Here is a 25,092-nt window from a genome sequence, read left to right as displayed (position 1 = left end):
GGAAGCCCTGCAGAGCTCTCCAGGAGAAGGGAGGCGCTGGAGGCTCTGCGCCAAGGGCTCGTGTGCGTTTCGGGAGGGGGTGTCGAGGTCGGTGCCAAGGCCAGGGTAGGGTTAGCCTACCTCGGCGGGCCTAGCTCCTGAACCCCCGGGGTGAGAGCCGGGCCCGCTCCGGGGCGGCGAGGACCCCGGTGGCGGAGCAGTGGCGAGCGCCCGGGAGGTGGCGGCTGCCACTTGCAACTCGGAATCCCCGTGCAGGAGCCGGCGGCGGCGAGGAGCGCGGCTTCTCCGCGTCCAGCTGCCCACCTCGCGGGCCCCGAGACCTGTGGCCCGGAGCAGCCGGGCGCTCGCTGGACGCTCGGGCCCAGGGCTAGAGGGCACGGGGTGGACAACTCGGCTGGAGTGGGGAGACGCCCCCGCAAAGCCGAGCGAGGGGCGGTCTCGAAGGTGCCACGTAAAACCGAGGCAACGCGCCCGGGTATGCGAGGCCCGGCTGCTGTCCTCCCGACCTCGCGCCCCGGCACCAGGGTGCGCCGCCGGGTTCCAGTCGCTCCTGGGTGCCCGGGTGCCCTCCGCGAGCCGCCGGCCTCCATTGTTTCCCGAGATTTGGTGACCTCTTCTCTGGGACACCGGGGACACTGGAGGGTGAGAGGTGATGTGCCTTCCAGCTAGGGGGCAGCCGTCGCCCAACCCCGCCCAGCGCGTTGTCTCCGTGTCCAGGCGCTTGGTGGTTTGGAAATTAAGGGTCCAGTGGCCCCTGTTTCTCTGCATCCCGGGAAAGGTGGGACGTGGGAGTGGGGGGATAGGAAAGGGCGACTTTTGACAGGGCGCTCCCGGCTCCCGGCAACAGGCAATGGTACACGCAGGTCCTCTAGCTTCGTGCCCACCACTCCCTCCCCACCTTCCCCCCCTCCCACCGCGAAGGCGCGTCCTCACTACGGGTTGGAAGCTTCCCAGTTCCACCCCACCCCCACCCCACCCCCAACCCCCAGGGCTTTCAGAACTGCGGTCCGAGTGCGTCTGCGGATAGGAAAAGCAAGGACATTTCGGAGAAACAGGTTGCGGCCAGGGATCCGCCCTTTAGAGGGTGAATGCCAGCTGGCTCCCTCCCAAGGGGTTGGTGGGGGAAGGTGAAAAGGTCATTGTACCGTCTGGGAATTGGCGTTTATTTATACACCCCGAAATCAGAGCCTAATTCCTACCTGGTCCAAAGAGCTGGCAAAGAAGATTTAGGAATGTTTGGAAGGAGACTCTGGTCAGAGGTTTTGGCGGAAGAGCTTGGGGCGCGCTGGGAGAAAGGCAACCCCGGCTCTTTGGCCCCCGGCCAAGGGTTTCAAGCGGGGGGGGGGGGGTTACGGCGGGGCGCCCCGCCGCGCGCCCTCGAGGTGCAGGCGGACCCCTAGCCGGCTCTGATATGCGCCCCGCGGCTCTAGCACTGGTGGGTAACGCCGGGTGCTCGCCACTACGGGTCAAGATTCTTTTTTCACTCCGCCCACGGGACCCCAGCGGCAATTCTGCAGACGGAGCCCTCCCGGCGCCCCGAAGCAGCCCAGCGCCCAGGGCGCCTCCTTCCCCTGGCCAGTTGCCTTGTTCTCGACTTCCAGATCCCTGGGAGCGGGGATGAAGTGTGCGCTCCCAGGGAGGCATGGGGTGGGATGGTGGCACCCGACCGGGAGTCAAAAGCATGGTCCAGTGGAAGGGGCAGTGGCAGGACCCGAGAGCAACTGCGCCCCTGGGGCGGGCGTTGGGAGGAAAGGAGCGAGGAGAGGGAGGGAGGACGCGGCCAGGGGAGGAGGGGAGGGGGAGCGGCGAGCGACCGCGCCCAGCGCAGACCCCCCGGAGGGCGCGCTCGCGCGGAGGTAACCCTGGGCGCTGGGCTGCGACTGCAGCGCGTTGCCGCGTCCCCGCCTTCCTCTCGCCGCTAGGCTCAGCCAGCCAGTTCCCAGCTGATCAGGGTCAGCGTCAACAGATTTGGGGTGACCCCCAGCGACCTCAGTCCTAAGATCGCCGGGAGAGGCGGCTCGTAGGACCTGGCAGGCTGACAGAGAAGGGGAATTGGGCGGGTGCAGCAGCCGGGGCCGTCCCGGAATCACAGAGAATCGCCTTCTTCCGAACAGGACGCCGGTGGCCGAGCGCGCTCCGGGGAGTCTGTCCTGACAGTCTGAGCTTCGGCGGGGTGAGCGAGGGGGCACTCGCGGGACACTTGAGCTGTGTTGTTCTTTAGAAAACTGCCGCCAGTCTCTCTTCCCCTTTCCCTGCTGAGTGTGCATTTCCCAGCGTGGATTCGCCAGGCCAACAAATACAGCCACCGGTTCGTGCACTCTGGGAGAGACTGTCCCCCACCCCGACCTGTCCCCCTCTGGGCTCTGGCGACTGCAGCCCTGCGGGCTCCCTCCTGCCTTCCCACGGGGAGGCCCTTCCAGCGGGTCAGTGCACAGAAAACGTCGGTCTCCTTCCTTGCTCACCAGCTGAGCACTTTTGCTTTCTTCAACCACCTAATAAGGCAGCAGTATGCACACTGGGGAAAATACCATATTTAAGTACTGCCACTAATTTTCCTGGTCTTAGCTGATTCGAGGCTTTTCTAGACTCCTTGGTTTCCAACACAGTTCAGATAACAGAGCCTTACCACGCTGATTGACAATTGCGGGCTAGTGGATTGGTACAGAGTAAATTGTCCCTGCTAACAACCTCTTTCCTCTACTGTTACCTTCCACTAAGTGCAGAAAAGGGCCAGTTTTAGATTTCTGCAATTCTCCGGCAAGGGAGACAGACTAACCTTTATATAAGAATAAATGATAGGGGAAGAATTTGGCAGGGTTCCAAGGTTGATTTTATTTTGGTCTCACGGACACATCATTCTTCCCTGACACCACATATCCCCAGACTAGAGAGGACCCAGTTGCACTGAGAGGAAGATTCAGCCACCGCACGCCACGATGCAGTGCTGAGGCTCAGTCAGCAAAATCCAGCCCCATGGACTCCCACCCAGGAGCCGCTGCTGGGATAAGCTTCTAGGCTGGTGCAGCCTTAAGAATAGACTGGGTGGTAAATGCTTGGTTCCTTTCATCAAACTCTTATCGATTTGTCAGAAGTAAGATGAGATTCATTGCTCCCAGAAGGCCATTTGAGTCACTAACTTCCTCAAAGTATTCCAGGTTGATGCAATATGGAGATTCAAGTTGTTATTTCGGAATTGTCAGATCTATCTTAGCTAAGTTTTTTAGAGTTATCAAACCCATATATTTCAGAAGAGCGGTAAAACAATACATGTTTAGTAGGATCTACTCTATGTTTGAGACGTAAGAATGGAAGAAGGGAAACTGGAAAAAGATCCAAAATTGGAATTTAAATTAATTAAATAATAATTTTAAATAACTCTGTTAAAAATGGCACCTATGTCAAATGTCTCTATCATGCAGGAGGTATCTTTTGTATCTCACTAATTGGAATTTAAATTAATTAAATTAATAAAATAATAATTTAAAATAACTATTAAAAATGGCACCTATATCAAATGTCTCTGTCATGCAGGAGCTATCTTTTGTATCTCACTTATACATGTCTCCTTAATTTGAATTGAAAGAGAAAGAAAAAATTTTTAAGAAAGAGCCTTTACTCTATAGTTAATGATTCTTGGCCTTTAAAAAGTTATCTTGAAAATTCTTCAAATATTGAAGGAGATACCCTTCTAAAGTTTTGAAATAAAGCCACCAAACCAAGTGTTTTAAATACACAGTCCATGCAGTGGGTGCATGGGTAGTTTAGTGGTAGAATTCTCATCTACCATGCCGGAGACCTGGGTTCAATTTTCGGCCCATAAGCAAACAAACAAACAAAAATTCAACAAATGGTGCTGCAATAATGGGATATTCACATGGAGAAAGAATGAGATATGACCCCCACCACATAGCATACAAAAGAAAAAAATTAAAAAAAAATACAGTCCATGCACTTATGAAATGTTAAATTTTCAATTATGTTGGGGATTCAAAATGTTTGTTGGTGGTAGAAATTAGGGCCTTAGTTAAAAGGTGTATTCAAGGTATATTTAGAAAGTATGGCCAACAGGACAGATGGTAAATTGAATATGCCAGTGAAAAGTGGGCATTGACAAGGTTGGTTCTTGAATTTCTAGCTTCCATCATGGACAGGTAGTCATAGCTTTCACATGCAAGGAAGATTAAAGAAGACTAGTTTGGAAGGAAGATCATGAATTTGATTTGGTCTAGGTTCAGATTCAAGTCTCTTTGAGAGAACCATATGAAGTTAGAAATTAGAGGGGGGCCTAGGGTTAGAAATGCAAATTTGTAAGTCACTGAATGTAAATAAAGATCATCTGGGGAAAGAAATGGATGAAATTGCCTAGGGAAGATATGTAGTGTGGAGAAGGAGGTCCAGGACAGGACACTGGAAATTTCAAGCAGTTGCTTCAAGAGCAAACCTTGAGAACGAGCAGCTGGAGAGGTAGGAAGAAAATCAGCAGAGTGTCTTCTCATAAAAGTCAAGTAGAAAGGCTCTTTCCAAAAGGACAACAGCATTGAATGCTGCCGAGAATTCAGGTTGGCTGAGGATGAAAGTGGTTGGATTTAGTGCCATGGTGGCTACTCAGAGTCGATTTCAGCAAAAGCCATTTTAGCAGAGTGGTGGAAGGGCAGATTAGACCCCAGGTTGGAGTGGGCTGGGCGTGAATGGAAGGCTAGGAAATGGGGACAGACAGTGGGTAAAGATCATTCTCACTGAAAATGCCTTTGATGGGTAAGAGAAAGAATAACAGTTCTAGGAGGAAGAGGGGCCTAAGGGGGTTGATTGGTTCCCTTTCTTTTTGTTTGCTTTTAAGAGGAGGCCCTCATTAACATTGTTAATTGTCCCTGGGTAGGATCAAGTATTGAGGGAAAATGTGAGATTAAAGCAGAGAAAAAGTAATCTAGGTGTAAATTGCCTGAAAAGGGGTGGGGGGAAGTAATCTAGAGCCTAGATGGACAGGTATACCCTAGATTGGGAGCAGGCTAACTCCTCCATTATACAAAATAGGAAAAGAGGAGCTTGTGTGTGTTGTTGAAAGTAGGTGTTTTGTAGTGAAAGGAGGGACTTTCTGTCTACTCTCTTCCACGTTCTCTGTGAAGTAGATCACACAGTCAAGTGAAGATAGACGTGCTAGAAGTTTGCAGATATCAGTGCAAGGTGAAATGGAAGACAAGCTGACCAGAGAAGCTTTAATTGTTGTTGTTGTGATCATTTTATAATTTGAAAATTTGAGCTAGTGTTGCCGAGCAAGAAGATTCATCGCCCGATGTGCACAGAGTCAATGCTGTGAGCCCAGGATTTTGAGAAAAGACTTTTATTGTGTGGTCGACTGACAAAGAGACAGGAGTGGTGCTCAAGTCTGTCTCACCAATGTGAAACTTTCGGGAAGTTTTAAGGGATTGGGACAAAGGGAGGTGGGGAGAGTAATGAAATATGGATTGACATATCCTGATCAGTTGTCTCCTAAACACTTGATCAGGAGAATGGAAGATCCTAGTTTGGGTATGAAAGTAAGGAACATGAATAGATGGGCATCATGTTATTTCATACATCTCATGACTAGAAAGAGCATCTTTAGCATAATGAGGAGGTGGAGATTATCAGGGCAGATATTTTTAATGGGTTATTTTTGGTCACATAATGGGAAGTGTGCATGCGTGGTCTCGGGGAGTCTAAATCATTGGAATTGGAGTAGACTGCTTATAGGGGCTCAGGTCACAGGAAGGCCATAGAGAGGGGAGGTGATAGGGAGGTCTGGGAAGTGACCTGTTACAACAATGATTAAGGATTAAGAGTCCAGCGCCAATCTGGCAAGGTTCTGCCTGCTTTGGGTGGCTCAGAAGGGAGTGATGGAGCAGAGTGGAAAAGTGCTCTAGTATGCTGACAGTTTCATCTTGGGGAGCCCCTGAGACTTGATTAGGACTAGTTGGGGCTAGGAGAGATTGACAATAAGGGGCCCAAGTCACAGGGAAGCCACAGGGGGAGGTCAAGATAAGGGGCCCAAGTTATAATAATAAGTAAGCGTTACCATTGTGTTGCAATGGTTTCACTATAAATACATTTTCCTAGAAAAATTAACTAGTTTTCATGAAACACAAAGATCTGCTTAACTCATAGCTAAGTAGTAATTATAGAGTTAATGGTATTATATCAACTCTAGTGGCTCAGAGGAGGTTCTCAGGAAGCAATATTTCTAACCATTGTTTGCAACAAATTATTGAGTGTGTCTGTTGTTGTACAGGAAAAGTAACACCACAAATAACCCTCGGAAATAATGTTTTTCCTTTTTCCTCCATTTTCTTCCATGTGCCCTATTCTCCTAAAGATGGCCAAAGAAGCATTTAAAATTTTCATTTACAGACTATATGAGACGTCCATAGACTGGCTGATTTGGATAATCCATGTGACATACAACTGAAATGTTTCTTTAGTTCTATAAAGTCAATATTTAAAATCAATATTGCACATATTTCTCATAGGTATGCATGTGTTTTTTTTTTCTTGTTCTGAATTGTTACATAATTTCCTGCCTTGAAGTTCAGTTACACATTTGATAATAGTAAAACACTAGACTATTTGTCAAAGGGCATTAGTTTCAACAACACCTTCTTTCTCAATTTACTATGTGAGAGTATCAGACTGTCAATGTACCTCGCTCACAGGAGGTGACAAATTAATACTCCTCAGTTGACTTTCAGCTATAAAATACACTGTCCCCTTGAACTTGTCCTAATGCCGCAGATAAGCTTCTGTGACACAGGGAAGTCACGCACAACAGGACGGGCCTTTTTGGAATTTTCATATTTTAAGAAAATCTTTAGCATAACAGTTCAACAAGTTGCCTTTTGCACAGGCACATTTTCCTCTTGTTCAAATGCTATAAACCAGAGACAATAAATACCAGTGTAGACAGAAAGGACAAATATTTGCGAAGAGCTACTCCTGGACTTTGTCTTCTTAATTTTCCCAGAGTTTTAGTTGTTAGAAAAGGGAAATAATAGAAATGTGAAAGTTGAGACAGCAAAATAGTAAAGTGATAGCTTATAAATCAGGACAGTTAGGCTTGTACTTTGAAACACAAAGCAAAAAAGCAAGCACACATTTGGACTTTCTAATTACAAACTGCTTTCATAGAGTCCAAAGTGACACTGATATTAACATCCCCTGAAAGTGTTACTTCTCACCCTCACTCCACAGGTGGAGAAACTGAGGCACTTTGGAAGTTCAAATTCTCCTTGGCCATCTCTAGGAGGATAAAGTACAAAGAAGAAAAAGTTAATGCAGCAAGTCTATGAGGCAATATAACATGGAAAATTGATGTTTTGAATCTGTATCCTAAAGAAGGTGGAAATAAAAATGTGTAATAAAGGTAAACATCACAATTATATACGTGACATTTGTCAAAACCCATAAGACTGTACACACAAAGAGTGGACGCCTAATGTAAAGGAGGAACTTTAGTTACTAATAGTGTATCAACATCGGTTCATCAGTTGTAACAAGTGTACCACCCCAAAGCAAGATTTAATAATTGGGACAATGTATTTGCCAGGAGGCATATGGGAACTCCATACTTTTTGTGCACTTTTTCTGTAAACCTAAAACTGCTCAAAAATATAGTTTATTTAAAAAAAAACTCAATTGGGGGTGTGATGATAGTTCAGTGGTAGAATTCTCACCTGCCATGTGGGAGACCCTGGTTCGATTCCAAAAAAGATCAAACTTCCAAAAACAAAAAATTTTCAACAAATGCTGCTGCAGTAATGGGATACTCACATGGAAGCAGAATGAAATATGACCTCTGCCATATAGCATACAAAAAAAAAATCACAATTGATTTATTCATTTGAAAATTCATAGGAATTTCCATTATTCTACATTTCATATGATCAAATAGCTGCCTTAAATTCATAATGTGCTATTTTTCTCTACCCCAATGTGCAAAGGTACATATCTTCACCAGAGTTCTTTTTTCTAGATTTTTAACCCCCTTTGTCTTTTCACCATCTTAAGAGTTATGTTGGGGGCATGGCCTAGGTGTAGTAAAAAAACACTCCAATTTAATGTTGTTTTGGTTTGCTAACGCTGAAGAAAATGCAATATATCAGAAATGGATTGGCTTTCAACAATGGGAACTTAATAGCTTATGTTTTGCTTTGCTAAAGCAGCTGGAATGTAATGTACCAGAAATGGAACGAATTTTAAAAAGGGGAATTTATTAAGTTGCAAGGGTACAGTTCTAAGGCTATAAAATGTTCAAACTAAGGCATCCAGGGAAAAATACTCAAGAAATACTCAAGAAAGGCCAATGGGTGCAGAACACCTCTGTCAGCTATGAAGGCATGTGGAGACATCTACTAATTTTCTCTCCTGGCTTCTCATTTCATAAGGCTTTCCCAGGGGTGTTTTCCTTCTGCATCTACAAAGTTCTCTTGTCTGTGTCAACTCTGCAGCTTTTTCCAAAATGGTTCTGTCTTAAAGGACTCTGGTAAGCATCCACACTTAAATGGGTAGAGACATGTATCCATGGAAACCTAATCAAAAGGTCCCACCCACAATTGGGTGGGTCACATCTCCGTGGGAACAACTTAATCAAAAAGATCCAACCCAACATTATTCACTGAGGATTAAAGAACATGACTTTTCTGGGGTATACAATAGTCTCAAACCGGCACAGCTTACAAATTACAATTCTAAGAATGTGAAAGTATCCAAATTAAGGCATCAAGAAGATAGTGACTTCTTCCTGAAGAAAGGCTGCTGGCACTCTGGATGCTTCTATCACATAGTCAGGACAGGACAATGTCTGCTGGTCTTTCTCTCCTGGGTTTCCTTGCTGCCAGCTTCTGACTTCAGTGGCATCTTCTCTCAGCTTCTGCAGGTGTGTCCTTGTTGCTTAACTTCTCTGGGGCTTTTTCCATGAGCTTCTCTTAATTTCATCTCTCAGCTAGTGTGTCTCTTAGCTTCTGTTTTTTATTCTTTTATAAAGGACCTCGATATCTCAGTTGCAATAACCTGAACAGAAAATTCCACCTACAATAGGTCGACATCCACAGGAATGGATTAATTTAACGACATGACTTTCTGGGTTACACAACAGCTTCAAACTACCACAGTTGTCTTCTAAAGCAAACTCCTGTCTCATTGATTTTAAAGGTTCTTTGGACCTTAGTTTGAGAACATTTGCCCTGACTTTCAAAACAGTTATCTGTCTTAAGCAGGTCAACCGTGATATCAATGTATCTGATATTAGTTTCAATTATGTCAAGTGAATGTATTTTATTGTATAGATATGAGATGTACATTTTCCCTTCGCTGATAACAGAAACCATCTCATATGAATGTGTATCTGAGCTATAATTCAGTAGTGAGTGCTTTTCAGTTTCACGTCAAGAAACACAATCTGAATTAAAACACTGATCTAATGGTTATAATTGGGAAATCAAAAAGTGGACCTAGGCTCTGTGGAACTAAAGGCTGAACTGATGCCCACCAACAGGATACCTTCTGGGTTTTCATCTGAGTTGACTTCATTGTCAAGCAAGCCCTTTCTACTGTGTCAAACATGGCATATGGCAATTCCAGGCTTAATGATCCTTAGAAGTTGTGATCACAGAGGCTACATGGCCGCCTTTAATAAAATTCCAGTTGGCTCCTCTTGGGTCATGTGTCCATTCCTGGAACAGTCACTTGTCAAGGGACATGGGCTACCCTTATTAGCCAGCCTGGGAGGCTCGCCCCCTGCTATGGTGTGAAGCCACTTGATAGACACAATACAGAGAGCCCATCTCTAAGAGGAAAAGAAGGTCTCTGGATTCTGGGACCAGAAAAAAAGGGGTGTCAAGCTGTCAAAAGCCACAAAACTGCACAGCTTAGCAGTTCTGAATAATGCTAGTTGCTTTCAAGTGACAGCTTATGAAATTTTCCATTCTTAGTTTTTGTTATGGTTGGTAGTGTGTTTTCTTTGCTTTGTTTTTCTTTGCTTTTAGTTTTAGATCTACATGTACAACTTTGGCAGATAACACACATCTATAGTTTTAACATCACAATCTGAGGCTAGTGCTACATCAAAGGTCAGCTGTGCGTAAAATTATAGAGCAGGTGAAAGAGTTCATTTTTAAATCCATCTTCTTTTTTGATGTATGTCCTTCATTGTCATTCTCAAGAGTATTCCCTCACACGGGCTAGTTGCCTTTTGAGAAATATATGACTGCACAATATTGAACCTACAGAATGGTGAGGTTGCAGGTGCCCCATGCCATTCAACTGGGGCAGCAGGGTTTTGAGGGGGCAGAGGGGCTTCCAGGATATCCTATAGGAGATACTGAATAGGAAACATGTGCCTACGGATAACAGTTTCCAAGTAGAATGCTTCGGGTTCAGAGATTTTAAGTTGCCTTTGACGGGGAAAATGAGATGTTTTATTTGGGATGATTGCCATAAAGATACACTCTAAGAATCACTTACAAAATGACAAGTTTCCTTGTCATTTCCAGCAAATGAAAACTTTTTAAGGTGTCTTGATTGGTGGTCTCCAAGAGTGGAGTTTGTAATCTAGCAGCTATTGCATCGTCAAAGAAAAGGCTTGGAACAGCATGCTCTTTAGCAAATCTTCTGTGGTATGTTTTCTTGAAATATGTTAAGCCTCTTGGAACAAAAGAGTTGGGTGAGTATATTGAAATACACTTGGAACAGGCACACATGTGTCTGTGGTGCCAGCTTATTCTTTTACAAAATGTTACCCATTTTTAAAATGTTAAAATACATTCTGGATAATGGCTGGAAACAGTGTTAGGAGGAGTCCCAAGTATTAAAGCATGTAACAGAAAACACAACTCAATGTCAGAGCACTGGACTGGGAGTCCAGTCCCACCCAACTCTACCCACCCATGCCATTCCCTTTTTTTTTTTTTAAATATTTTTATTGTAAACATCAAACAAAGATACAAACATTCGTGACATACAAACATTCTTGACATGGTTACAATCAATGGCTCACAATATCATCACATAGTTGTGTGTTAATCACCATAATCATTTTTTTGAACATTTGCAACTCTCCAGCAAATGTTCTCATGGACCACTAGTATGTCAATTTACTCAATTTACTTTAACCTTTGTTCCCCCTATTATTTTTTTAATTTCTTATCCATATTTTTTACTCATCTGTCCATATCCTAGATAAAAGGAGCATCAGGAACAAGGTTTTCACAATCACATGGTCACATTGAGAAAGCTGTATCATTATACAATCACTTTCAAGAAACATGGTCACTGAAACACAGCTCTACAGTTTCAGGTACTTCCCTCTAGCCACTCTAATACACCATAAACTAAAAAGGGGATATCTATATAATGTGTAAGAATAACCTCCAGGATAACCTCTCAACTCTGAAATCTCTTAGCCATTGACACTTTATTTTGTCTCATTTCTCTCTTCCCCCTTTGTTTTAGAAGATTTTCTCAATCCCTTGATGCCAAGTCCCAGCTCATCCCAGGATTTCTGTCCCATGTTGCCAGGGAGGTTTACACCCCTGCCACCCACGCAATTTGGAAGACATGACTTCAACTTGCTAGGCCTTCAGTGTTTTCAGCTGTAAAATAGGGACATTGACGCGAGTGATCTCTCAGGACTTCCTCAGTTGTAAAACTGAATGATTCTACTCTTTTGATAAGCCTGGATTATTAAAGCTTTAGAATGGGCTTGTCATCATCCTGTATTGTGTAAGGATTCGAATGTCTGGGGTGCTGTGCCAGGACATCCCATGAAGGAGCTTATGCTAATATTGGTTTCTTTGCATACCTGCTATTTGAAACCTTCTCAGTATATTTTCTTTTAAGTTGTTTGTGTTCCTAAGTTGGACCATGAAACTCTGAAGTGGAAATCATGCCCTATGTCTATCTGGGACCTACTGTCCGTTCTCAATAACAACTAAGAAAATGAAATGAAGGACTATCAGGAGAACGGCAGGAGATAACCAAAAACACAAAGCAAAGCGAAGCAAGAAAACTGCAAAACACATATCTGTATGCATGTGCACGCACCACAGAAAGCATTCTCTGAGTTCTGGTAAGTGTAGGCGAAGTCACTATTCTTATTCAGCTGGGAATGGGAATATTCATCATGAAAGCCCTTTGCGAGTTAACTAAATAAAAAAGAAAGGACATGATTTATTGAGAAAACGTGGGTCAAACCTGTGCCTGTTTCTCTTCAGGTTTTTTGCAAACATTCCGCCATTCTAGATATCCTTGTTAATGCAAACAGCACTTGCAGCAAACTGGAGTTCTGCCCCTTCATGCCACTTCTAATGAGGGGTTCGGGATTGAGGGCTGCTGGTACTAAGCAAAATGGGAGACAGTAGCATATTTTGATCATGCATCTCCTTTTATGGCATCTCCAGTTTCGGCACCAGGGGTATGTTATTTTTTTTAGAGGTTTTTCTGTCCTGATTTTGCTCAGACCAGGCTTGAATTAATAGACCTTCTCATGCGTTGGGAGCTCTACCTACAGAGTACCGAGCTTTTGACAGAGAAGGTTTCTGGGGGCAATTTTCAGTTATTCATAAAGATATTGGATGGGCTCATACAGATGAAGCCATGGTTCCAGCAAACATTCTCAATATTATGAAATCCAGGAGATAGCTTTTGTTGCTAACATAAAAGCATGCCTCAGTGGCCTGCTGATCCAAAGCAAGAGGAGCTCCTTCATCTAAGAGAACATAGATTTGCCACAATTTTGACAACCCACTCCCTTAGCAAAGGCTGTCCTTGGAATACAAAGTAAATAAAATAAAGTTGCAATGGCTCCTGAACATTCCACCTTCCGCCCTGCACCCCCCTCCCCCCGAGGCTGTAAAGACTCTCCTGATTTTAAAATCCCTTTTCTTTCTCCTTCTGAGTTTTCCCATTTCATGCTCCCTGGGAGTAGCTCTGTAAAATAAGCCTGTGGAAAATGGGTAATGAGGAAATCATTGCCTTAATTGAAGGTCACATCTACAAAGATCCAGGTGGGTATACTTTGGCTGATAGAAAAAAAATCCCCCAGAGTGAGCTCCTGCTGCCCTAAACCGAGGCTAGGTTGTCATTTGTGAGAACCATGTTGGTTCCCTGGTTGGGGTCCAACCTATTGTCTTTTTTAATCTCACAACCAGGTAATTTCCATTACTGATGACTCCCCACATTGGAAAGAGAAGAGGAAGAGCCCCCAAGAGCTTTGGTAATTAAGTGCAAACACTTTCACAGTATAAAGTCGGAGCTGAATGGCTTCCAAATCCTCTTGGTCTTGAGATCACATGTTCAACACAATTGTGACCTTTCATGGGGCTCTCAATTCCAGCTAAATCGGCACTAGCCCTAACCTCGTTATTTTTTGTGCGTGTGAACTAACTTTTACAAGAAGAACTAAGAGGATTCTGTTTGTTTCTTTTCTTTCCTTTTGGTTATTGGTAACATCTGCTGCTGACACACTTTTTAATAGAAAGCAGAAAGGATAGTCTAAACCCCAAAGATGCTGTACTTCCAATAACTTGATTCCCTAAACTGGTAGAGGATTCTGGGATCTGTTCGACTGACTGGCAGCATTTCACAGGTGTTCCCTTGATGACATTCCTACACAGCTAGTGGTTTCACCTAAAAGCCTTCTTAATGTGCTGGGTTTTTTTTTTTTTCTTTCTTTCCAATGGACCCTCTCTTTCTCTAGCTATAACCATTAAAAATATGTTCTCAATATTTTAGTTCCTCTTCTTTCCCTCGTGGAATATTTTTACTTCTGTAATTTTGGCTCTTGCTGCTTATTTTGGGTGATTATTATCATGTGTGGTCCACAGCCCAAGAATGGGTTATGCTCTAAGTATCTGTTTCAGAATTAGTTGGCTAGGATTCCTCACGGTTGCCCATGGAAGCGATATCATAGGGCAGTCCACTGAGATAGTCTAAACTCACACATAGCTGAACTGTCATTAGTGGTACCTCTGAGCCTTGAGGCCCCTCATAACTTAAGACAGAGCCGTAAGCCCTGTTTTAATTTTTTTTTTTTTGAAGAGAGTAAAGGAAGATAAGTACAAGGGGTACTAATAGGGGTAGACTAGCGAAAGCCTGGCTTTGGCAGGTGTGTTGCATTTGCGGGATTGCAAAGGGAAGGCCCTAGAGAGTGGGGCTATTAAGTGTGGCTAGGTTGGGGTTTTAATAGCATTCATAGCTGCTGGAAGGAGGGATCCTCAGAGCTGAGCTCATCAATTTCAAGAAGAGGATCAGGGAGAAAGGGTATCAACAGTGGATCCGGGATGGCTTTGTGGTAAAGAGCAGGCGGCAAGTAAGGGGCAAAACTGGGCTTTATTTGTAAACTTCTTTGGAAGTTAGGGGCTGTCTTATTCAATATGGGCATAATTACAACTTTCAAATTAACCATATTCCACTATTACTGCATCATTTGATGTTCTCAAAGACTTGATGTGCTCTCAGCACTTTGTCTTAAAGCCAGGGCATATGTTTCTCTTTCCTCAAACAATGCTGGTATGTTTTTGCTGTTTGGATGAAAATGATTGCGTATAGTGTAGTATTTTTACATTTTCAAGAGTAGATTTGGATGCTTATTATGATTTCCCTCTACTCCTTTTCTTTCATAATTCTTCTCCTTTTTGTTTTTTTAATTACATAGGCAGGCACTGGGAAGCGAACCCAGGTCTCCAGCATGGCAGGCAAGAGCTCTGCCACTGAGCCACCGTTGTCCACCTTCCTTTCACAATTCTTAATAACTTTTTTTACTTTTTCATTTAACATTAAAAAACAGAACAATAATATACCCAAGCATAAGGTCAATTGCAAAGTGACCCCAGTAGCTTTAGCTTCAAAATTATTACATTGTGCTAATTATAATATCAGATTGAAACTGTTTGGAGACAAAATGAGCACTTCGAAATGGTTTCAACTATCTAGAGTGGGGCTATAATTTTTCAGATTTGTTCATATTGCTGACAGTTGTTTGGCAAAATCTTCATGATTGCTCCACTTGTCTTTGAATCTTGTAGTCCAGAAATATTTGTATAGCTTGCTGTTAAGCCTGGCATGTACTTGAGGCCATCAGAAAGGCTGGTTCCTTTTCCCAACACCAATTTGATATTTCTTGTATGTCTAGGGTGGAGTTGAGGAAACCTGGGTGATATGATCAATAAACCATTTTAAGAATTACTCAGAACTCCATTTTATCTTTTTTTAAAGCAACCTTTAAAATCAGAAACTCTGGCATAGCACTCTCCAACTGTGCCACAGGAGGACATAAGGATGTTGGTGCTTTTTCCTGTCTATTTTTGTCCTCTACCAAATCATAGCCCTGGAAGGGAGCCTTAGAAGTCATCAATCTGTTCTGTTGCCTTCATGCTAAACATCACAGAGAAGAGATAATCGACCCTGCTCTAAAAGCCTAGCCAGTGGAAAGTATCCCAAAGTCAACCAACAAATATTTGTGCTTCCTATGTACATGGAACAGTATGGAGGGGAGAACATTGAAAAATATAAGGCATTATCAATTCCTTTTAGAGAGAGTAGATAAATATACATACTTAAAATGCCATCTGAGACTTTTGAATTTGGAGATCTTCATAATCTAACTTCTCAATCGTTACAAACATACCCTCTTGACATTTCTGCCATTTGATCCCGTAAGTCCACCACCGGGAAACTCTAATTGTTCATAAATTTCACACATTTCTAAATCCTAAAGCCTTGAATGCATGAGTGATCTATAGACATTAAATAGCTGTTCTAGAAATAACCAGCATGCATATAAATCTTGGCTTTACCAATATTGACAGTGTAACATTAGGTAATTTACTTAATAGTTTTGTCTTTCAGCTTTCACATTAGTAAAATGGGAGTGGAAACAGAGGAAAATGTAGTACTTATTCCCAATTACACGGTTGAGAGATTTGCATATTTAGTTTTTTAAGAAGAGTGTCTAGTATAGTTGGGTAAGTGGCCATAATGTTAGATAGTATTTTCACAATAACCATTCAAATATTTGAATATACCTTTCACATATCATCCCTTCTGTTTTCTTCTGCCTGTTCTTTTCCAGGTGAAACCACTCCATTTGTTCTTATAGTCTGTGACTTGCAATCTGCAATACAAAGGTAAGTGATTTGAAAATTATTAGTCACAGAATATGATTTCCTAACTGATCAAGTCCTCCTTTGGTTTTGAATGTCATGCTTGCTCCGAATACTGGATGGGTAGAAAAGAGTAGATCAATTACCATGTTCTAAGTATGAAACATTTAATACTGTATCCCAAGTTTGCAAGGGTATTTTAGCAAAAATGGTCAACAAAACACAGCACTTTCTCTCAAAGAGCTCATTGTACAGTAGAAAGGCAGACATATAAACAGCTTTCTTCTTCCCTCGTTCTTAAGTGTGAAAGACCAACCATGGGTCACTAGGCATTTGAGAAAAATCTGCAGCATTAAAGAGAAACCCCAGAAAAGAAAATTGACCCCAAAGGAAAGAGAGATAATTCAGGAAAGATGAGGAAATTTAAAATGCACACAACTATAATTAGTATCCTCAGAAAGATTTGATAAGCTATTACACCTCAAGATGAAGCCATATACCTTGGGGCAGGGGGGTAGAGGGAGTGATATGAGCTGAATCTCAAGATTTCTACTGAAATCAGGTAATAGGAACCTTCAGTCCATTTATTGACTTATTTTTCCCAGAAACTTAAGTTTGTTTTGGACTTTAACTTCCAGTTTTGTGAAATACTTGAATTGGTCCATACCTATTTTACCATACTCTCCTAAGTATGTTTTTCCCCAAATCCTAGTTTGGTGAAGTGCTAATTGTTAGCACATTCATTTCTTTGGAAGAATTCCAGTTTCATTTCTCACTGGATTATTTTTTGTGTGCATATGTGTGTGTCCATGTCTTGGTTTTGATTCACTTCCTTCTGTTTTAGAGACTTCTATGCCTTCAGCTGTGCGCACACTTTAGAAACTACCTCATTTTAAAGAGGAGGAAACTGAGGGCCAAAGACATTTCCAAAGGTCCCACAATCATGTGGGGATTCAGCTCAAGCCTATTGGGCTCTGGTCTGAACTTTAAGAGGTCTAGGAAGACAGGGAGGACTTCATTAGCAAAGGAATTTGAGCTGAGCCTTCAAGAATGTATAGGAATTATATAGCAGAGTTTCTGTTTGTTTCTGTTTGGAGAGCAGAGGGAATTATATCACAAATTGACAAATTATTAATGGCAGAAATGTGCAAGATTTGTTCGCTGACAGTAAGCAGACAAGAAAGAGAAGATTCACGTGAGAGAGTAACTCATAGAATTGTAGCTTGCATATGGAAGGCCTTTAATACCAAGGAAAGGGGATTTGTACTTTATTCTGTAAACAAGGGGGAGTACTCAAGCTTCTTTGAGTAGGAAATAGCATGTTTGATAGAGTTTCAGGAAAATGTATTTTATGTCATTAAGTGGGATTGATTTATTACAAAGAGAATTGATGACAGGAAGTCTAAATGGTGGCATTGAGATAATCTGAGAATGGGGGAATCCAGTATTGTCTTCAGGAATTTTTTTTTCTATTTGGAAGCCATTGCACAATGAGACATGGGGAATAACATTTCAGACAAGCTTTTCATCTTATTTTTAAAATGCCATTAAAAGAATGTGCTTTCCCCCCTAAACATGTTTTGATCTTCTTTATGCTTAAAGTATAGCTGGTCTTTTCTGGCCTTCTCCCTTGACTTCCCAAACAACCCTTTTCCTAGTTCTCTTTCTATCTATATTACTGATATTGCTCCTTTGATATTTTTCATACTATGCTCCTCATGGATCCCTATAATTCCATCCTTGGCCCTATTTCTTTCATGTTACAATTTTTCATGGTTGAACCTGGTCACATCCTGGACTTCAATCATCATCTATAAACTTTGGTACCTCAAATCCATTGTGATCTCTCCACTGAACTTCAGACCCCTATTTTCATCTGGATTGAACAACCAGTTCAAATCCAAGGGCTCCCAAATAATCTCATTTCACTCATTGCTTTAGTTTGCTAAAGCTGATGAAATGCAATATACCAGAAATGGGTTGGCTTTTACAGTTGGGATTTAATAACTTACAAGCTTACAGTTCTTAGGCTATAAAAATGCCCACAAAACATCAAAAGGTGATGGTTTGTCCCTGAAAAATGGCTACTAGTGAGCTTGGGCTCCTCTGTCAGATAGCAAGGCACATGTGACATCTGCTGGTCCTTCTCTCCTGGGTTTCATTGCTTTCAGCTTCTGGCTTCAGTAGCTTCCTCCCTCAACTTCTCTGTGTGTTTCTTTTTCTATCAGCCCTTTACCTTTTTATAAAGGACTCTAGTAAGAGGATTAAGACATACCTTGAATGAGGTGGATCACCTCTCAATTGAAATAACCTAATCAGAAGGTCCCACTTACAATTGGTCTGCACCCACAGGAATGGATTTTTAAAAATGTGATCTTTTCTGGGGTACATACAGCTTCAAAACATTACTTTTCTCAGTCTACTTAACCCAACTTTTCTCCTTATAGGGCTCTTTGCCTCATTAAAACTTCCATCTATTGAATCACCAAAGCTGGGGATCTTAGAGGCATCTGTGGATCTTCCTCCTTCCTTTTCTGACCTCTAAGACCTGTTCTACTTTTAGCTTGTTTCATGCCCATTCCCAATGGTTGATCAAGTTTTAGCTTTTTGTGTGGCTTATCAGGACTGTTTTTTTTGTGACCTCTTTATTAATTTCCTTGCTCTGCCATCTCTCTCCTCTCTTTCCATCTCTAACCTGCCATATTTTACCACTGTCTATAATATTAACTCTGCCTTTGGTTTCTTCTCCTTGTGTGCAAAATAAAGTACTAAAGTGCGCTTATAGTAGGATAAAAACAATTCTACTAATCTGGCCTCATATATTTTCTAGGCTCACGTTGTGCTAGTTCACTATGTTTACCCTTTTGCTTTAAGAACTCCCACATACATGCCTCTGAGATTTGCTCAAACTTCCACCTCCTCATGCTTTGAAACCCATCTCAAATACTAACTCCCTGTGAGGTTTTCCCAGGCACAATTGACCAGGATTGCTCTCCCTTCCTCTATGGTCCCCAGTATTTTGTTAATTCTCCTTACATGATTTTCTAGTTGCTGATGTGTTTCTGCCTCCTTTACTAGGTTATGAAATCCTTGAGAAGAGGGGCTTGTCTTATTTCTCTTTGTGTTCTTGGGTCCAGAACATTGTCACATAAAAGTTGTTAAGTTAAAAAAAGGAATAATGAAAAGATTTTCATGAGATATGTTTTCTTCCTGATATTTTAATGATTGGAAGATAGGAGAACTGATTTTTTTTTTATTAATTAAAAAAATTAACAAACAAAACATTTAGAAATCATTCCATTCTACATATACAATCAGTAACTCTCAACATCATCACATAGTTGCATATTCATCATTTCCTAGTACATTTGCATCGATTTAGAAAAAGAAACAAAAAGACAACGGAAAATTAAATAAAATGATAATAGAGAAAAAAGGAGAACTGATTTTTAATGAGCTTCTATGTTGGGTCATGTATTATGCAGTGTGGCTTATATATTCTTACATTGGATCCTCATCATTGCTTTGTAAGATTAATTCTATTACCTCTACTTACATATAAATAAAATGAAGTGCAGAGTGTTTGAATCTCTGGCAAACTCGAATTTATAGATTCCAAGTCTTGGGAGTCAGAAAAAAATAGGATTAAGACTCAAGTTAACTTGATGTTACTCTAAAGCCATAGACTATATAATGACTCCACCCAACCTAAAATGGTTTGAGTTCTATGGAACAAGCAATATAAATATTAAAATACCATTTTCCTATTTAAATTCTGTGCTGATTTGAAACTGTTATGTAACTTAGAAGAGCCTTATTCTTTTAATTCCGATCCAATGTTGTAGGGACAGACCTATTGTTTAGGGTGGAACCTTTTGATTAGGTTGTTTCCATGGATATATGACATACTCAAATGTAGGTGTGTCCTTTTGATTAGTCTATTTACAGGGAACTGTGGCCCCACTCATTCAAAGCAGGTCATGATTAGTTTATTGGTATTCTTTAAAAGGGGAAACATTTTGGAGAAAGCTTAGACACAGACACATAGAGATGCTAGGAGGGCTGACAGAGATGCTTACAGATGCCCTATGAAACTCGGACACAGATGCTTGTGGAGAAAAAATCTCCAGCCCCAGGAGATGCTAAGCTAAAAGATGAAACCCAGAGTTTTGCTCAGAGCAGCTGAGTGAGGACCCACAGACCCTAGGAGAGAAAGCCACTGGAATCAGAAGCTGGAAGCAAGGACACCATATGCCAACCCCGTGCCTTCCCATGTAACAGACACCAGCCATTCTTTGAAGTTAAGGTATCTTTCTCAGGATGCCTTAGTGTGGACAGTTTGATGGCCTTAGAACTGTAAACTTGTAACATAACAAATCCCCTTTATAAAAGCCAATCCATTTCTGGCATATTGCATTCAGGCAGCTTAGCAAACTGAAACAAAACCCTTCAATAGCATTGTTTTTGTAAACGTTAAAAATTCCCACTCCTCAGCCTGGTGGTGTTTAGTTGCCTCAAGACTGGGCAGCAATATTTATTTCTGTCCCTTTCCCTCCACCTCCTGTCTCTGCCCAGCTGGACCTGTGACACTCTGGACATATGCATCTTCCTACTTCTAAACCTTTGCTCACGCTCTTTCTCCCACCTGGAATGTACTTTGTCAAGAATATTCATGAAATTGTCATTAGCTTGCTTAGCCTCATCATAATTAAATACATGATTGTCCTAAGTTTTGGGGAAAATTAAATACTTAATGAACCTTCAGTGTAAACTCTGTAGCTCTCTGCCTGGTTAGGGAGACTTGGGTTAGAAAAATTATCTTAAAAAAAACAACTAAAATTAAATAAAATTAAACAAAAGGAAAAGGTTGGTACGCTTATCAACTCCTTAGAAACCCTGCTAAAAGCATAAGGATATCCTAAAAGCATAAGGATACTGAAATTGGTTTATTGTTTGCTTCTTCGTTTGTTTCGAACAAATGAACAAAACTAAGGATCGTTCTGAAAAACTCCCCACTCTCATCAGCCTCCTAATTTCAACTTTCACTCAAATAATTCCTTCAATTTCTCCTTGCCTCTTTCAGTTACCTACTGGCCTGACCTTGGCAAAATGTCAGGTGGATCTTGCTCATCTGCAATTGGATTTGGTCCAGGACTAGCCACAACTTTGCCTAATTCCCTAGTTTTCAGTCAATCTGGGTCCAGTATGTATAGTAATTACACAGTTGCACAATGGAGCATGATGTATACTTCACAGCACATTCAACTGTTTTTTTGATTACAATTCAGTAACTTCAGTGCGGGGAGAGACAATCTCTAAAGATGACTGAAACACAGCTGTGGGGCGGATCCTCCTCACAAATGGCAACCAGGGCTGGGGCTGACCAGGGCCTCTCCAGAGCTGGCACTTTCTGGGATAATGCCCCCCTCTTCCCATCCTCACAGAAGCAATTCTACTATTGTTCACATATTTTTATAGAACGTTGTTTCATGGACTGTGTGTAAAATTTGGAAGTGGACTTTAATTTCATGGCATGTGCAATGGCCCATGTGTGACATTCAGAGAAATTGTATATGAAAATTTTGCCTATTGTTTGAGCGTTGTCACTCTCTTTCTCAGGGCTGGTGCTGTTAGATTGTGTGATGTTTCTGCAGAAGAAGAGAAAAGAAATAATCAAAATAATCAAACCACTTGGGGCACAGACTATGGTGGAAACTGCAGGTTTGCAGATTGTATTCACAACCTCCTATCTGCAATCCTCAAACTCAAATTGTTCTGAAACATCGGTTTATTTATGTATTGGCCACTCCTTGGGAGGCAAAACTTTACAGAGATTGAAACTCACTTGGCAAGAAAATCTGACCTGACTTGTTGCAAGGCTATTTATAGTCTTTATTTATCCTACTTAGTATGAAAATTCATAGTTTGCTATGGAAATAATAATGTGTTTGCCTACAGGGTCCTGCCCGGATCCACTCCCAAATGATGTTATGTAGTATAGGCACATAGACCATAGTTCTTTTGTGAAATTTGAAACATTCTGAATTGAGAACATATCTGGTCAAAGGGGCTTTGAATAAGTGATTGTGGCAAATACAACTTGACTTCAAGCACCATCTCTAACCATGGCAATCCTATCCCTCTGGCTTACGTACTCTAGGATGCTCCCAGCAATGATTCTTAAATGTTATCTGAATCTCATCTAGAAATCTCCCTCTCTTCCCTTCTTCCCCACTCTTGACTCCATAGCCTATCATTGCAATCACTTTTTTCATTTTCTCGCCCCTTGTATTTAATGTTTGGAATTCATGTGCTGCTTCGACATCCTTAAGAGTCTCCCATGACCGCTGAGGACTAACTGGGAGTGCCCCTGCTCTCATCAGATGTGGCCCCCACCGAGGAAAAGGCTCCCCACCAGCTGGGGCCAACTGGACCCCATCCGGTCCTCAGCCTAACGGGGCTCACTTCCCTGCCAACCCACAGAGTTGTTCAGGCAAGCCACGCGCATCCTTCCCCAATGTCACTATGAAGCCTGCCTCCCACAGCCCCTGCTAGTCTGCTCTCTCCCGAGTGCAGCCCCTGTATGGCCCTGAATTGAGTGTGGTATCCTACCCCCGGGCTGTGGGTATGCGTGACTAACAAAGTGCTGCCAGTCTCACCTGCCCAGTACATTAGACCCTCTTGTACACTTGGCAGCGGTGGCTGCCTGCTTCACCCATGGGGTGAGTGGAAGATGGCTGGAACTCTCACTCTGCTCTCAGTGCGTTGCCTGGGAGATCTCTGACCCTGTTTCAACCAATTATCCATCTACTCCAGGCCTTCACCAGAACAGCTGGATGTTGCTGGAAAAATCACATAATTGTGCTGACTGGTCTTGCTTACCATTGCTAACCATAATCTCTAGTGGACAGTGCTGTTCAGCCCTGCTTTATTTCCCTGGGAGTTCTCTTTGCTGTTTGCTTATATGACTTATGCCATATCTTCTAATCTTCTCATTAAAATGTCTGTATAGAATTATTTATTCTGCTCAACTAATGACCTCAACTCATACTTTATTGAAAAAATTGGGGCAGAAATTAATACTAATTAATTTGCCCACCAAATCTACCAGCCTAACCACAGGTTACAGCCTAACCTGTGCCCATATAGAATTCCTTCTCTCTATCCCTGTTCCTATCAGATGCTCTTCTTCCACTTATGTCAGCCCCTTTGACCTTCTCAAGTATTTCTCCTGTAATTTTTCTCCCTCTCCCTTTCTTTACATCATCAGTTTATTGACTATTTCCCACCTGCACCCAAATATGCTATGGCATTTCTGTATCGTGTCCATGGATCATACTTTTTTTCCTGCTTTTCAAAGTACAGCTTTTAAAAAAGTCATCACAACTTCCTTCATGTCTCCTCATTCCAATTCCATCAGACCATCATTGCCACCAAAGCACTAAAATTGCTTTTGTCAAGCCCACTAGTGACCATGTACAGTGTCATTTCCCTGGCCTCATCCTAACCTTTGATTGTCACACATTTGGCCCCTCTCTCCTGGGAGTGCTTTCTTCTCTTCTCTGTGACAATATCATCTTCAGATTCTTTTTCCTGACCTTCCCGGTTATTTTTTTCTCACTTCCTTTGTTGCCTTCTATCTTAGTTTCTTGGCTATGACCACAAATACCATGGAATGAGTTGGCTTAAACAATGGGAGCTTATGGCCTCATAGTTTCGAGGCTAGGACAGGTCTGAAATTGAGCTGTCAGCAAAGTAATGCTTTCTCCCCAAAGACTGTGGTGTTCTGGGGTTGGCTGCTGGTGATCCTTGGGGGAGGGGGTCCTTGGCTTTTCCATCACATTCTAGTGTCTTCTCGTTTCTCTTTCAGGTTATGTTGACTCCAGTTTCTGCTCCTTCACCTGGTTTTGTCTTCACAGAATCTCCAGTAATAAGATTAAGGTCAAATGTCATTCAGTTGGGCCATACCTTGACAAAAAAGTTCTTCAAGAGTTCCTATTTATGAGATCAGGTCCTGTACCAGTTGAATCTGTGGTATACCCAAAAAAAGCCATGTCCTTTAATTCTCATTCAATATTGCTAGATGGGATCTTCTTGATTGTTTCCATAGAGTTGTGACACACCCAATTGTGAGTGGTAACATTTGATTAGATGGTTTCCATGGAGATGTGTCTCTACCCATTCAAGGTGGGGTTGCTTATTAGAGCCTTTTAAGTGGTCCCCACTGCACCTTTAAGAGGGAACCATTTGGGAAAGAGCCAGCAGACCCAACAGAGCCCACACTCTTTGAAGATGAAGAAAGAAAAGTCTCTGGGGAAGCCATTTGAAACAAGAAGCCAGAGACCCCAGCAAACATTGCCATGTGCCTTTTCAGCTGACAGGGGTATTCTTGACCCATTGGCCTTTCTTGAATCAAGGTATATACCCCTGGATGCCTTAGTTTGGACATTTTTATAGGCTTAGAACTGTAAACTTGCAATTTAATAAATTTGCTTTTTAAAAGCCATTCTGTTTTTCATATATTTCATTCTGGCAGCTTTTACAAACTAAAAGAGGCTCAAAGAAATGGATTAAGATTAAGAACATATTGTTTTCTGGGGTACCTAATTCAACCTCTAAAAGTTCAAGTACCCAGGAGCCTGGTTTTATGCCTTCTTCTCCTGCCACTTTTTCACTAGATGATTGTATCCAACCACTTGGCTTTAAGTAAGATTCCCAAACTTACACCCCTAGCCCTGATCCTGAGCTCTGGATTCATATATCTATTTGTCAGTGTAGGTCTTCACTTGGAAGTCTAGTAGGAGTTCAAACTTCACACATAAAGTACAGAACTCTTGACGTTCACCCCATCTGAACTGTTCTTTCCCAGCATTTCCCATCTCAGTAAATAGCAAGCACCACCATCCACCAGTTCAAGCCTAAATATAACCTCCTCATTCTCTTAACTACCAAACATAATCCATCA

At 42.2% G+C, this 25,092-nt stretch overlaps 1 long non-coding RNA gene across 3 annotated transcripts; it reads left to right on the top strand.

The window, feature by feature from the left end:
* Positions 1 to 1,937: 1,937 nt before the first annotated feature.
* LOC143688120 (uncharacterized) lies at positions 1,938 to 24,594 on the top strand. 3 transcript variants are annotated; one of them, XR_013177842.1, is made up of 8 exons: positions 1,938 to 2,173; positions 7,222 to 7,393; positions 10,521 to 11,323; positions 11,479 to 12,094; positions 13,176 to 13,240; positions 16,097 to 16,151; positions 21,747 to 21,848; positions 23,998 to 24,594. It is a non-coding gene; the product is annotated as an uncharacterized LOC143688120 (long non-coding RNA). The 3 variants fall into 3 exon arrangements; XR_013177838.1 differs by having other exon boundaries at positions 10,521 to 12,094; XR_013177843.1 differs by lacking the exon at positions 21,747 to 21,848 and having other exon boundaries at positions 10,521 to 12,094.
* Positions 24,595 to 25,092: the final 498 nt, after the last annotated feature.

This window comes from Tamandua tetradactyla, chromosome 1, assembly GCF_023851605.1.
Source record: "Tamandua tetradactyla isolate mTamTet1 chromosome 1, mTamTet1.pri, whole genome shotgun sequence".
Classification (NCBI taxonomy): Eukaryota; Metazoa; Chordata; class Mammalia; order Pilosa; family Myrmecophagidae; genus Tamandua; species Tamandua tetradactyla.
Note: the sequence above shows the minus strand (reverse complement) of the source record. Positions and strands in the feature narration are given on the sequence as shown.